Consider the following 13,589-nt stretch of genomic DNA (forward strand, 5'->3'; position numbering starts at 1 on the left):
TTTTAGGTTGGCTGTACGTCCAAGTACATGTACCAAGCGTAAGCCATTAACGCTCATTTTTTCCTGGGCAGGAGGTCAGGTGTTAAAGTACTGACACATGGATGCCAAACGGTTCGTCTATACTAACAGGCAAAGTCCACTTAGTGGTCGAAATACAATTGTGCAGAAAATATCACGTAGTAAATCATGTTACGTGTTTGCGGAAAGACTGTTAGACGCAGAGAAAAAAAATAAGCAACACACTGAAGTGGGTGCACTTATAAAAGTATCTGACCTTATAGCCGTATTTGATAATGTGAAAAATTGCAATAATTCGAGAACAAAATAGTTTAAATATTCTGGACTGTGAGATGGTGCACTCCACAAAAGGATGCAAATGAAATATCCTATGACTACAACATCAGTCGCAGTTGGAGTTAGTCAACTAATATAAGCGGTCTAAGGCGCTGCAGTCATGGACTGTGCGGCTGGTCCCGGCGGAGGTTCGAGCCCTCCTTTGGACATGGGTGTGTGTGTTTGTCCTTAGGATAATTTAGGTTAAGTAGTGTGTAGGCTTAAGGACTGATGACCTTAGTAGTTAAGTCCCATAAGATTTCACACATATTTGAACATTTGAACTAATATAAATATCTGATCATAACAGTTTCCAGAGGTGTGAACCTAATCTTTCATGTTTTGTCGTTTTTGGCCTCTAGCCGCTGCGTCTGTCTGCCGAACTTCATAGAGCCAAGGCTGGCCACTGCTAATCCCAGCATCCACATGCACCGTTTCAACCAGGGAAAGACTTGTTTTAGCTCTTTTTTTATGTTGAAGCAGCTGCTTACTTACTTGAAACAAATCCCGTATTTCACTGATAGAGGAAGGTTCAAAGTTTTATATTCTATAACAAACATGAACATGAGCACCATGCGTTGCTGGAGAAACACAGAAATTATAGTGCATTACATTCCACACACCAATCAATACATCCCTAGTTATTGAATCGTCGGCTTCAAGAATTCGATTTCTCTGCTCTTGAATTATTGCCGTAGGTGGGCAAAGGCTTTCCCTTTTATGTGTCCCACAGGCATAGTACCGTATGGCCTGAATTCTGATGACCTGAGAAGCAGAAATCATGAAATACATCTTGTTGATCTCTTCTAATGCAACGTTGTGGGATGGTGTTGTTGAGATGTTATGATAAGGCCGCACCTAAAGATAAAAGTGCGACGGGGCTCCGTCATGATTAAAAATGAGATCATTGGAATCTTCGTCAAGTTTGCGGTACGTCCAGGTATGACATTCCTATCACAGTTTCCTCCGTAAATAAGACAAGTCCATGAACTTTGTGAACAGAAATAACATAATACACATTCACTTTAGGTGAGAGTCTTTCATGTTCGACGACAACGCCAGGACTTCGTAACCCCGTACAACCAACTTCCAAGAATTTTATATGCCAGTCATAAATCTACTCATGCGGAGGTGGATTCTTGATGAATCGAAAGCAGAAAGCACGCTGCACGAGAACAGTGGATTGACTTCACGCATATTGCAGCACACAAAATGATGTTCCTTCTGATGTAGTGTCAAAACGTTGAATCTCCTTCCATACAGTGACATGCCCAGTGTGTTTCTTTTATAGACGTCTGTAATAAACAACTGAAATATATTTTTTCTTTCTGAATCAAACAGTATTTAAATTTTAACTACGCTGTAAAACCACTTCTTTATTTAATTTAATTTACTAATTATTGATGTGTAGTAGACAATTAATGTGACAGATAGAAGAACAAACACAGTACTGACAAGACTTTCTCGATTGCAACGCTTCTAAATTTCTATAGAATGTTTGTTCCTAGGTACATGACAACAATATATTAAACTTATGTTGCAGAGCTAGCTTGATGCTGAGGTGCCCCTTGGCGGAACACTCTCTCCTACTAATTAAGCGATACCACACAAATAGTCAGTTTCCAGGACTGCATCACATCCTTACGCGTTAGCAGCTTACTTTTCCAGGGGAAATGTTCATCTACCTTTCAATAGTAATATTAATTATAAGACCCAAACCTCTGTCACCAGCACAGTTGACGAAAAATATAAATTTTAGCTAGTTTTTCCTCAAACAAAATATTGTTACTTCAAATGATGACGGAACAAGAACATATGTACGTCAGTTACGCGTAAATATATTTTGAAAGAGTTGCTTACAGTCAGAGTGACAGAAAAATACTAGTCTTACAGGAGACACACGAGAGTGTTTCTGACCATTTTAGAGACTTTATTACTTACGACGGTTTTTGCTAAAAGTTTGACCCAAATGGCCTAATTTCTTATTTGTGGATTTATGGACGAGTGCAGGAATGTAATTAGCAAATGATAATGAATCAAAATATGATAAAGAGCAGTGTTCTAATTCTACACTAGTGCTTTTCTTTGTAAGAACGCTTCAATCTTCACCTTGCGTATGCTAAGTAAACATGTTCTAATATTTGTTTCTTATTACATAATATTCCAATATGTCAATCTGATGATCTAAAACAGTAGACTGCTATTTATGTGGACGTAAATTTTTCTGATTCAAATCTGCGCTTTATATTTGAGGTTTCTCTTTTATTATTATTATTATTAATGTTTGGGTCCAATAGGACCGACGTGAGGTACAATCAGTCAACGTCGTTTTTGATGGTTGGCCCTCCTTTGTGTCCATATTTGTTTCATCCTTTTAGAATGAAGTCTCTTCCTTTCATCAGACCATGGTGTTCCAGTCCGTTTTATAATTTCCCTGGGACCAACTTTCCACTCACATACCGTTTGTCTGAATGTTTGTCTATCTGTAACGTCTGCCTAAGCTATATCGGCTACTTCAAGGTCCTCCTTAATCGCAGCTATCCGTTTAATTGCCTCAGTTTTGGCCTTATTTCTGTTTTCGTAGATTCTGCGACTTGTTTTGTCAGCCTAGTAGGGGCCATTCGTTTAATGTGACCATAAAATTTAAGTCTTCGTTTTCTCATGAAACCATGTATGTCTGTGTATTCTTCTATTTCCTTGTTACTTTTCAACCTATAAGCTTCTCCATCAGCAATTTTGGGACCTAATATTTTCCTAATAATCTTTCTTTCTTTCTTCTGAATTTCTTCAGTATTCCTCTTTCTATTTAAAATTAAAGTTTCTGCGTCATAAAGACGCTCAGATTTGATTACAGTGCTGAAATGCCTAAGTTTACTGAATATGGAAAGCGATGTTAATCTGAATGCAGTTGCCGGTTTTTGACAGCGGATTTCGTTTGCAGCTTTTTCCAGACCGTTTTCTTGTGTGATTTCCGCCAGGTATTTAAAATGAGAAACCATTTTCATTTTTCCATATTTCATGTTTAAAAACTTTGGTGCGTGTTTGTTGCATGTAATATATTCCGCTTTTTTGGATGATATTTGTCGTCCTACTTTTCTCGCAATTTGATTGAGAATTTCAGTTTGTTTTTGAGCTGTGGTATTATCCCTAATTAAAAGTGCCAGACCATCTCCAATTGCGAGGCAATCTATTCTAATATTCCTTCTACCTACCTTGACTGACTGATCTATATTTTGACTCGACTTTTTTTCGCCATTCTGCTGTTACCTTTTCCAAAACATAGTTAAACTCTAATGGAGAGAGTCCATCCCCTGACTAACAGCAGTCTTTATATCAAATGGTATGGAAACTTCTCCCATGAATTTAACTTTAGAACTAGTGTGTATTAACATTTCCTTAATCAGTGTCAAACCTTTATTATCTATCCCTTGTCCCTTTAAAATTTTGAAAAGAGGTTCACGATCACCTGAGTCGTAGGCATTTTTAAAATCCACGTATGTACGTAGAATATTGTTACTAGAAATTCTTAGGTGCCTAAGGATTAGTTTCGAATTAAGGATTTGTTCCGGACACGATCTGTTTGGTCTAACGCCTTATTGGTATTCACCAGTTTTAGGTTCTAACTGTTCTTGGGCTCGAAAAGGTAAACATTGCGAGAGAATTTTCTATGTGACCGGAAGAACATCAGTTCCCCTTTTCTATGCGATGGATGAATTAGGGCAGTTTTCCAGTCCTCGGGTATTTTCTCAGTTTGCCAGGTACGTCCTTCTAGTTGAATGATCTCTTTTAGTGTTAGGACCAGCTGATTTAAGTAGTCCTGAAATTAAACCGTCTTCTCCGGATGCTTTACTGTTTTTAAGTATCTTAATTCGTTATTTCAGGTCAGGTTCCTTAGAGCTTAGTTTGGTGTTATTAGTTTACTTATGGTTGGAATTTAATCACTGGTTATGCACAGTTTAATAGTTTTTCAAAATAATTGGCAAATACCTTACAAATTTTCAGGTTGTTAAGAGCCAAACTGCCATTTTCATTTTTGAAGCAAAGGCTTTGAGGTTAGTAACCGGTACTTTTGTTTTGAATGTTTTATAAAAGTTTCTTGTATTGGTGTTTTCGACATCATTTTCGATTTCCGACAGCTGGGCACTGTCGTAGTTTTTTTAATTCTGTAGGATTAATTTAGATGTTTCTTTCTTTACAGTTACAAAGTTGTTGTACCTATTTTCAGTTTTGTTACTACTCCATCTTTGAATGCCTCATGCATAGACTTAACTGCTGTTTCATAATCCGCTTTCCACCAATGGTGTTTTTGTTTGTTTCATGCGGAATTAAATGTTTTACTGTTTTCATTAACTTCACTTTTGGGCTTTGTTGGACTGTTTTTTGTGAAGTTCGCTTGTTATAGTTGGGGTTATTTTAGCTGTGTCAAATTTTGGGATAACATTTTTTGATTTGAAGAGTTTTTGAGGTTGAAGTTTTATTCGCATTAAATAATGGTCAGAATCAATACTAGCTCCCTTCCTAACGTGGACATTTAAAATTTATTTGTAGTTACGGTATCAAATTGCTACATGATCGATTTGAAATTCCGTAATAAATGTTTTTTGTTTAGATGAATTTCTTTAATATGATTTTAAGATTAAAATTTTTGCACGTTTCTAAAAGTCTTTGGACATTTTGGTTTGTCCATTTATGCACACGAAATCCAACTACCGTTTTTTATATCTTTTTCTCTTTACCTAATTCAGCATTAAAATCACCCACTAAAATTTTAACATGGTTTGAGGGAATTTTCGAGATGATGCTTTCAACATTTTCCAGGCTTCATTAAGTGCTTCAGGTTTTCTACGGCTATCCTCATTCACCGGCATATGAGCATTAGTTAAAATGTAGGTTTTATTGGCAAATTTAAGAGAAATTGTCATTAGTCAATTATTAATGAGTTTTACCTCCGTTATTGAAATTAAAATATTTCTGGAGATGCAAAAGCGACTCCCAGATGTGGTGTATTATTAAGTGTTTAAAAAGAGGATAACTGCCGAAATCCATGGTGTTATTTTCCATCATTCGTGTTTCTTGATGTAACAAAATTTGAATCTTCTGTTCTTTTAATGTATCTCCCAATTTATGACGTTTACTTCGCTGCAAAAGTGTCTGTATGTTAAGTGTTGCCAAAAATGTATTTGTTTTGGTATTAAGTTCACCAGAGGAATCTGACTCCCTCTTTTGAATCACATTGCATTTTAGCCTGTCCGCCCCAGAAGCTGGAAGACCAGCGCCATTAATACTGGCGGTGGATTGACCACCTGGGGTAATATTGTGATTATCAAAACACTCGATGATGATTGTACCTGGAATCAGGTGGAGTTGAGTAGACTCATTGAATGAACTCAGAGCGTCAAGACTACGAGGTTTAGTTCCAGAATGTAAATTTCGGCCGCACCACTAGTGAACAGACGCCGACCACTTTGTCGCATGCTACAAGACAGATGCAAAGTGGATCTTAATTTGTTTTGTCTTGCTCTGCAACTCTATATTCTGTATTCGCAGCAGTCCACCATATCTGATGGGATATTCACTATCAGCCATCCGTTACCCCTCCAATACCCCATGCAAGATCGGCCTCTTAGATTTTCAGTTACTAAGTCTTGAAGCCTGGAGGTTTCTCTTTTCTTACTCGATAAATTATAATCTTCAAATCTTCCGTTATTCTTTGCAAAAATTTGCTTTAGACTTTTTGAGATTTTGTTGTCTTTTATATGGGTTTTTCCTCTTAAACCAAATAAATTTTACAGCTGCTCTTCCACTACATTTGTCCTACTTCTTATCTAGTGCTGTAGAGCTATACAGTGGAATATGAGAGCAATTAGAGTATTGACCAAACGTAGTGTAGTGTTAAGATACTAAAATTCGTCGCCCATGTAACAATCAACGGAATATTATAGAACTTAAAAGGTGAGCGCCATACGTAGTGCGTAGTGACAGTTTCAGTAGAAACATAGAAAAATTATGCTAATGATTATACCTCTTGTCTTTCAGTTGATGAATAACATCTCATAGTACTGCAAGACCAGAATCTACAGCTTCACATTTGTGGCTTTGCTTCAGGTTAGAGTGTCGTAACGTCACAGTCGGAAAAAAAAGAAAGATCTGGTTCATTTACGTTTTAGTGTGCGGATTTGACTAGTTACACGAAAAAACGGCTTTAGAGATGAAGCGTTTTACTGCAGTTAAATCGTGCATTTGCTACCAGTGTGCAATGTGAAAACGTGATCTATTCCTAATGAAGTGGAAAGACGACACTTCCACAAGCTAAGAAACTGAGCGCTGTCATGACGTAATGCTGTCCGTATATAATTAATTCTTGTCTTTCCGATCGATACCTATATATCGTGGAAAAAAATCTGCAAAAGGACGACAGAAACAAATTCCAGAAGCATATTTGTACACAACTTCCTACAATGTACACGCCATTAGCGTAACAAACATTCGAACATTTTCGTCAGGCAGTTGTCAACACATAAATACGTTTCAAAAAAACCACAGCGATGTATTAGGTTCTTTTATTCTACTACCATTATCTGGAATGAAACTCGAACAAAAACACCTTACGTATTACGAAGAGGGAAACATAGGAACGCAGCTATCGACACATTCATTGATTAAAATCCGTTATGCAGCTTCAGATTGAGAAAATACGTTAGAGGGCATTAGAAACCGACTAGAAGTTGCATACTTAAGGGTGATGTACTATCACGTCAACTGAGTAGTATCATTCTACAGTCAACAAAGATATTTATATTTCTTTCATAATTGTTTATTTTCTTTAACTTCACAGACTGAGATCCACTATAACCATTATATTTTGTGGTGCTGTACATTCTTTTTTAATTATAGTATCTATTTCGCTGGTTTGCATTCAGCACCCTGTCATCTCAGCTTCCACTAGCGGATATCCTATTTGCCGACGTAAAGCGCCACGAAAGTGTCCATTTTCGTATTGCGTGGCCGACACGAACCACAACGTGTTCATAAAAAGATCCTAATCTTGTGTGGAGACCAAAGTTGTTAGTAGAAAAAAACAGAACAAAAAGCCAACGTGAGCGAACTTTATTGGTCCCTAGCGTTTGCCCTTACAACAGTCTATGGATGTACACATACAAACACAACATCAATTTTTTTCATCAGTTTCATTGTTTAAATGTTGTTACGCATTTAGAAAAATCTATAATTTACAAAAGTCTTTGCAATCCTGTTCTCATTTGTATAATAATAACCTTTATCAGATCTTTAATTTGCTACAACATTTATTATGCAGAGCTATATATGTACTTTCTTTTCTTCTTACACTAGAGAGATCGAGTATTTGCTTATTTCCGCGGAAGCTAAAGTACCAAATTAAATCAGTAGCACTGATATTGAAACAAATGACTATTAATGGTTTAAGTAATTATTTTCTTCTGTTGCATTTCTCCTTCGTTATTCGTTTAAAGTAAGTCATTGTGTCCATCTACAAGATTTTGACATACAAATATACTTTAAGTAGAGGTAACAACGTAAATGCTCACCAAAGAACAACTAGCCAGCGATAATAGTCCATATTCCATTTTGCGTACAGCATTTTTGAGTGGAGTGTAGAGATCATGACAGTTTGACACATCTAGAAAACTGCTTTTATCATACATGTCTGAAAGCAAGGTGACATCATTAAAAATTTATAGAAGCTGTGGGTACTTATTACAAAGAAATAGTAATATCTTCTCGGCGGTATTCCACTGCTTTAATGTTGCCTCCACTTCTCTCCATACAACAAAAAGTGAAAAAGGAAAACAAACGTTCACTATCTCTAACTCATAGCTGCTCTCTAGGCTTTCTGCTAACCCATCGCTTCATGTGAATTATGCATTACAACTCATAAATATCTCACAATAAAACATAAACCCAGGAACAAAAGTTGAAACGTCCCCTTAGAAAAATTGTACAAGACTGTGCTTAGACTGACACACAATATTTTTGGCGCAACGCAATCTGACTTTCAGTAATTCCTACAAAAGGATGGCCCTGACTAACATTAACCTATACGTTCACAAATCACTTACCTCACAAAAATCTTCGTTACTCGAACTACTGCAATACAGCGAGCGCCACTACTGCCAGCTAAATAAAAGATTCAAACTACTGAAGGCACTAACTACTAATAGGCATAGTTAGCAAATGAAAGATTTTGATAGAGAACAAACAATATATTCACCTCAATAGTGTTCAAAAATGATAATATATATACAGCAGTTCACGACATCCATTCTTACAAATGTACTGTTTCTGATGGACACACGTCCAAATCATCCGCTCTCAAAAATGCGCCATCTCACTTCCCCACATCCACCACTGCTGGCGGCTCACCTCTAACTGCGCAACGCTACACGCTGTTAACAGCCAACAGCCCAACACTACAATAGCCAACAACAATGCAAACCAGCCACAGACTGCACACAGCACAGCCAGTGATTTTCATGCAGAGCGCTACGTGGCGTTACCAATACAAAAACCTAAACAGCCTACTTACATAGCCCCCATGCTCCCCACAAAAAAATTTTACAAATTGTTTTGGGCAGTGGCCAATACAGATTTGAAAAAAATTTTCATAATTACGATAACAAAGAAATCAAATGCACACACTTATTGATACAATGTTGGTCAAAAGGTAAAATTTTCTCACAGTCCATAAATACAATCCTGATCATCCATCACAGTAAAATTGCAGTTTTTTTTTTTAAAGTCTGAGCAGTAAAAGAAAATGCACATGGAAGTAGTGGATTTCCATGCAGTCTTGAAGAAGTAGTGTTGTCCTTCCAACGGAAAGACAGTTCTGACTCTTGGCATGCAGACGGGTAATGGTCAACAACAGAGCAAACCCACCACAAAGTCAGTCGAAGTTTTGAAGAATATTGGTAGGTAGGTCGTCACAGAGCAGACCCACTGTAGTCCTGGTAGAGATTACAGGAATTATAAGTAAATATATAAAATCATGAGAATAGTTTTCGAAACATTAATTTCACACATAAGCATTAAAACAAAACAGAATAAATAATGTCTAAACATCTTTACAAAGTAAATATCATATTATTAATGCCAATTATATTTGAGGATAACAGTATTCCTCATCATAGTGAATGTAGCTTAGTATTAGAAGAGAAAAAGATTCTATGAAACAGTACACAGAGACAGGAAGAACACAAATACACAAGGGTACACAAACACATAGTGGGATAACACAAAAGGAAAGGACAGGGTTTGTTTTCACTGTAACATTGAGTACTGCAGTCCAACCCAAAACTTCATTCCATAGATCGTCCCTCTTATTTCGACATTTGCTCCAGCCAAAAAAAAAAAAAAAAAAAAAAAAAAAAAAAAAAAAAAAAAAAAAAAAAAAAAGTCCTATCCAAGCATGCTTTCTGTATTCTGTTCATATCCTCTTTCAAAAATAGTTTTTCTCCACTGTACACTACTTTTTTGGCCAAACCATTTTCTTATTGCTTCTCAATGCATTTCTTCCAATCTATCATAGTTAGTTTCTCATAGACCCCCTCTTAAGCTAACTTAAATCTACTGAGCTCAGATGCTAAACTAAGGGACAATGCAATGCAGCAACATAAAAAAATTAACACAAACAGCAATGACAAAGAAATGCAAATTGGCAAAGCATGCAACAGTAAATGTAATAACTTATATCTAAACATGACAAACCCACAAGCAGAAAAAATAGTACATTAAAGACAACAATGCAGATAAGGGAAATGTATATTCACATCTTAAAGTCTATATAATTAAAGTGGTGCACCATAAAAACTTATTCTATAAAAAATTACCGAGTATTTGAAAAGAAAATTATGTATGTAGTTACTGTTATTAATCTCTTCTTATTGTTCTTTCCATTCCAAGTGCTCCTTTTTCGAAGAATGTGGATCATAAAATTATTATTTAATAGATCTGTTGACAGAAAGTGTTCACATTAGCAAATGCATTAAATTTTATTTTATAAAACCAATGCTGTAACACAGCTGGAAACCAGATATCAAATGAAATAAGCAACTATCTAAAACAAAGCATAAAAATATAATTCAATAGTCATGTGGCATTTCATAAGTTAGTAGAAATTCTCTCAACTCTCGTAGAAAGACACTTGTCAGAATCAGGTGTGCAGATGTAAGAATATTTTCCATCAGTTCATAAGCATTTCAGTAAGTAGCACAAAGCACGTGCTCCACAGTATAATCATATGTTTCCAAGTTTGAGCGTGTCGTATTTGCGATGCTTTCTACGAAGAAATGTCAATAGCGAGGATAATGGCCTCTTTTTTTTTCTCCACCTGTGTCTCTGAAAGGCACACACTAATGGCTTTATTCCAGGCGACTGTCACGCAGCTGGGTGCCCATGACGCATTATGTGAAGGTGGTCACTTAACTTTCTTACCGAAATATTTACGACAGCAGTGACAGTCTCATATAAAAATTTCCCAGGTCGAGAATTTGCGTTACAAATGTGTAGAAACAAAATCCTATCAATATAACAGAGTCCAAAAAATTTTCAGCAGCATTGTGATACATTCACACATGTACACACATTTCATAACTCTTAATGTACAATTCTCAGCTTATTGATCATAAACATACCTCAACAGCATAATACACATCGTCATCGCAATAATAACATTATAACAGATCAATCACATCTCAGAATCGTCACAGCTTCTTTCAATAATTTCAAGACCTTCAATAAAGTCATCTACCTCAAACGTACTTCAAAAATCATGATCCCTTACCAAATACATCATTCTAAGCTCTCATAGTATCACAATGGTTCCGTAAAAATATGAACAGTTTACAAAGTACAGACAAAATACAATTTCGTAAGTATGAAGTTATCCAACTGTGTAATTGCGTAAACATGTGTCACTGACATAGTAAAAAAAAAATGTTTGTTTCTCTCAGTTAAATGATCAGATAGCTGCGCAATTCTGTGTTACAGAAATATGGTACCGATGTGTAAAGTTGTATAAGCAAATACCATATTAGCTAGGGCTCCTTGTGCTTGCCAAACACATGGTACACAAAGTAAGCGTGTACCCCCCTGAGGATTAATGTAATTATACCCTCAGGAGTTACAGATTACAGCAATGGAATGAAATTTATCACAGAAAACTTTCTTTGTAATTAAAAAATCTTGAAAAATAAATGGTTTAAGTACAAAATTAATCTCTCAAATGCGTGTCCTGTAGCGCTAAATGTGTGTCTTGCTGTAAGATAATTCTGTGGAACTGTAGTAGTTATCGTCCTCTGTAAGCAGAGTTCTGCTGAAGTCAATGTGCTTACCTCATCATAAACGAAAGTGAAATGCTTTGCATATAGATATCGTAGTTATTATGTACCTTACCGTGATCAAGAAAGTACTATAATGTAACGTATTGTTGTGCTACGAAAATGGCTGTCTCATTGTAGCTATACCACAAAAGTTACTACTAAAACATGTTTTACTTTCCAGAATAATACAGAAAAACTGTGCAGATATAAAACAGATTCAGAGCAAAAGCAATAATATAAATTGTGTTACTCATTAGTAGCATCGTGATATAATCGTGTAGCTGTCAAATAAACTAACCACTGTGTCATCTGATATCTCTCAGAAAGTACTTTAAATCCAGAATGTATTTTCAAGTAAACCAAAATGTTGCATTAAAATCTCATTAGCAGTACAGGTACATGTTCTAAGTATGTGAGTCTTATGGTCGTTACGTAATCGTGCCACTAACAAGCAAGAATGTACACACACAATAACACTGTGTCGTCTGTTCACTATAACAATGCATTCGTAATTACTGTCTAAATATGTTCCCTAGGTTATGGACTGGATAGTTTATTCTAAAACATAGTTACATGTTAACAGTTTCTAAACGTGACAAAGAGTACTAGTAACGTGAAGTGAAAAATTTTATAGTAAAGACTAAATTTAAAAAAAAAACAGATTATCTCTCAATAAACGGTTTTACGTGTGAAATGTGGTGCACTCCTTTACCCTTTCTAGTGCGCAACACAATCTGAGTTTCAGTAATCCCCAGAAAAGAATGGCCCTGACTAACATTAACCTATACGTTTCACAAATCACTTACCTCACAAAAATCTTCGTTACTCGAACTACTGCAATAGAGCAAGCGCCACTACTGCCAGCTAAATAAAAGATTCAAACTACTGAAGGCACTAACTACTGATAGGCATAGTTAGCAAATGAAAGATTTGGATTGAGAACAAACAATATATTTACCTTAATAGTGTTAAAAAGTCATAATATATATAGCAGTTCATGACATACAGTCTCACAAATGTACTGTTTCTGATGGACACACGTCCAGATCATCCGCTCTCAAAAATGCGCCATCTCACTTCACCACATCCACCACTGCTGGCGGCTCACCTCCAACTGCGCAACGCTACACGCTGTTAACAGCCAACAGGCCAACACTACAATAGCCAACAACAATGCAAACCAGCCACAGACTTCACACAGCACAGCCAGTGATTTTCATACAGAGCGCTACGTGGCGTTACCAATATAATAGCCTAAACAGCCTCCTTACAAAGTCTGCTACTACTACTAGATCTATGAAGTAAATAAGAAGCTAAGAACTAATGATTAACTTGGAGATTTTCGTAGTTTCCACACTCATTTACAATTAGCTATCCCTAAATACATTCCCTGAAAAATTTACACTCCTTGGAAAGGAATTCTCCGTTTTTCCACTTTTGAACTGTGTTATAGCTTTCTGCTCTGTAACACATGTTTCCATAATCTGATGGGTCAACCAAACTAAACAGAACAAAAACTCAAACTACTGACTATGTGCATTTCATATCCTCGATCCAGAAATCAATTAGAACCTGTTTCTTTGCTTTATAATTCGTTTGTTCCAAGTATTCCTTGTAAATGCATACCACTTACAGGGTACTCTAATCCCTGCACGTTATATGCCTTTTCCCAGGACTGTTCCTGAATTAAACTATCATTTTTCTCCAATCTAATACCACAGCTACTTCGTAGCTGTTTAAATATCCCTTGAAAACTGCTTGTAATACTGATCCCTCTTCACCTTGTGCTCTCTTTATAACTAGGCACTACTCGCTGCAATTCCATTACGTAACACTGTTTGCAGTCTCTCCTTCAATTGCCTATACTGTTGTCTTACATTCTTTGCTGAGCCATCCTAT

The sequence above is a fragment of the Schistocerca americana genome, chromosome 3 (assembly GCF_021461395.2).
Source record: "Schistocerca americana isolate TAMUIC-IGC-003095 chromosome 3, iqSchAmer2.1, whole genome shotgun sequence".
NCBI classification, from domain to species: Eukaryota; Metazoa; Arthropoda; class Insecta; order Orthoptera; family Acrididae; genus Schistocerca; species Schistocerca americana.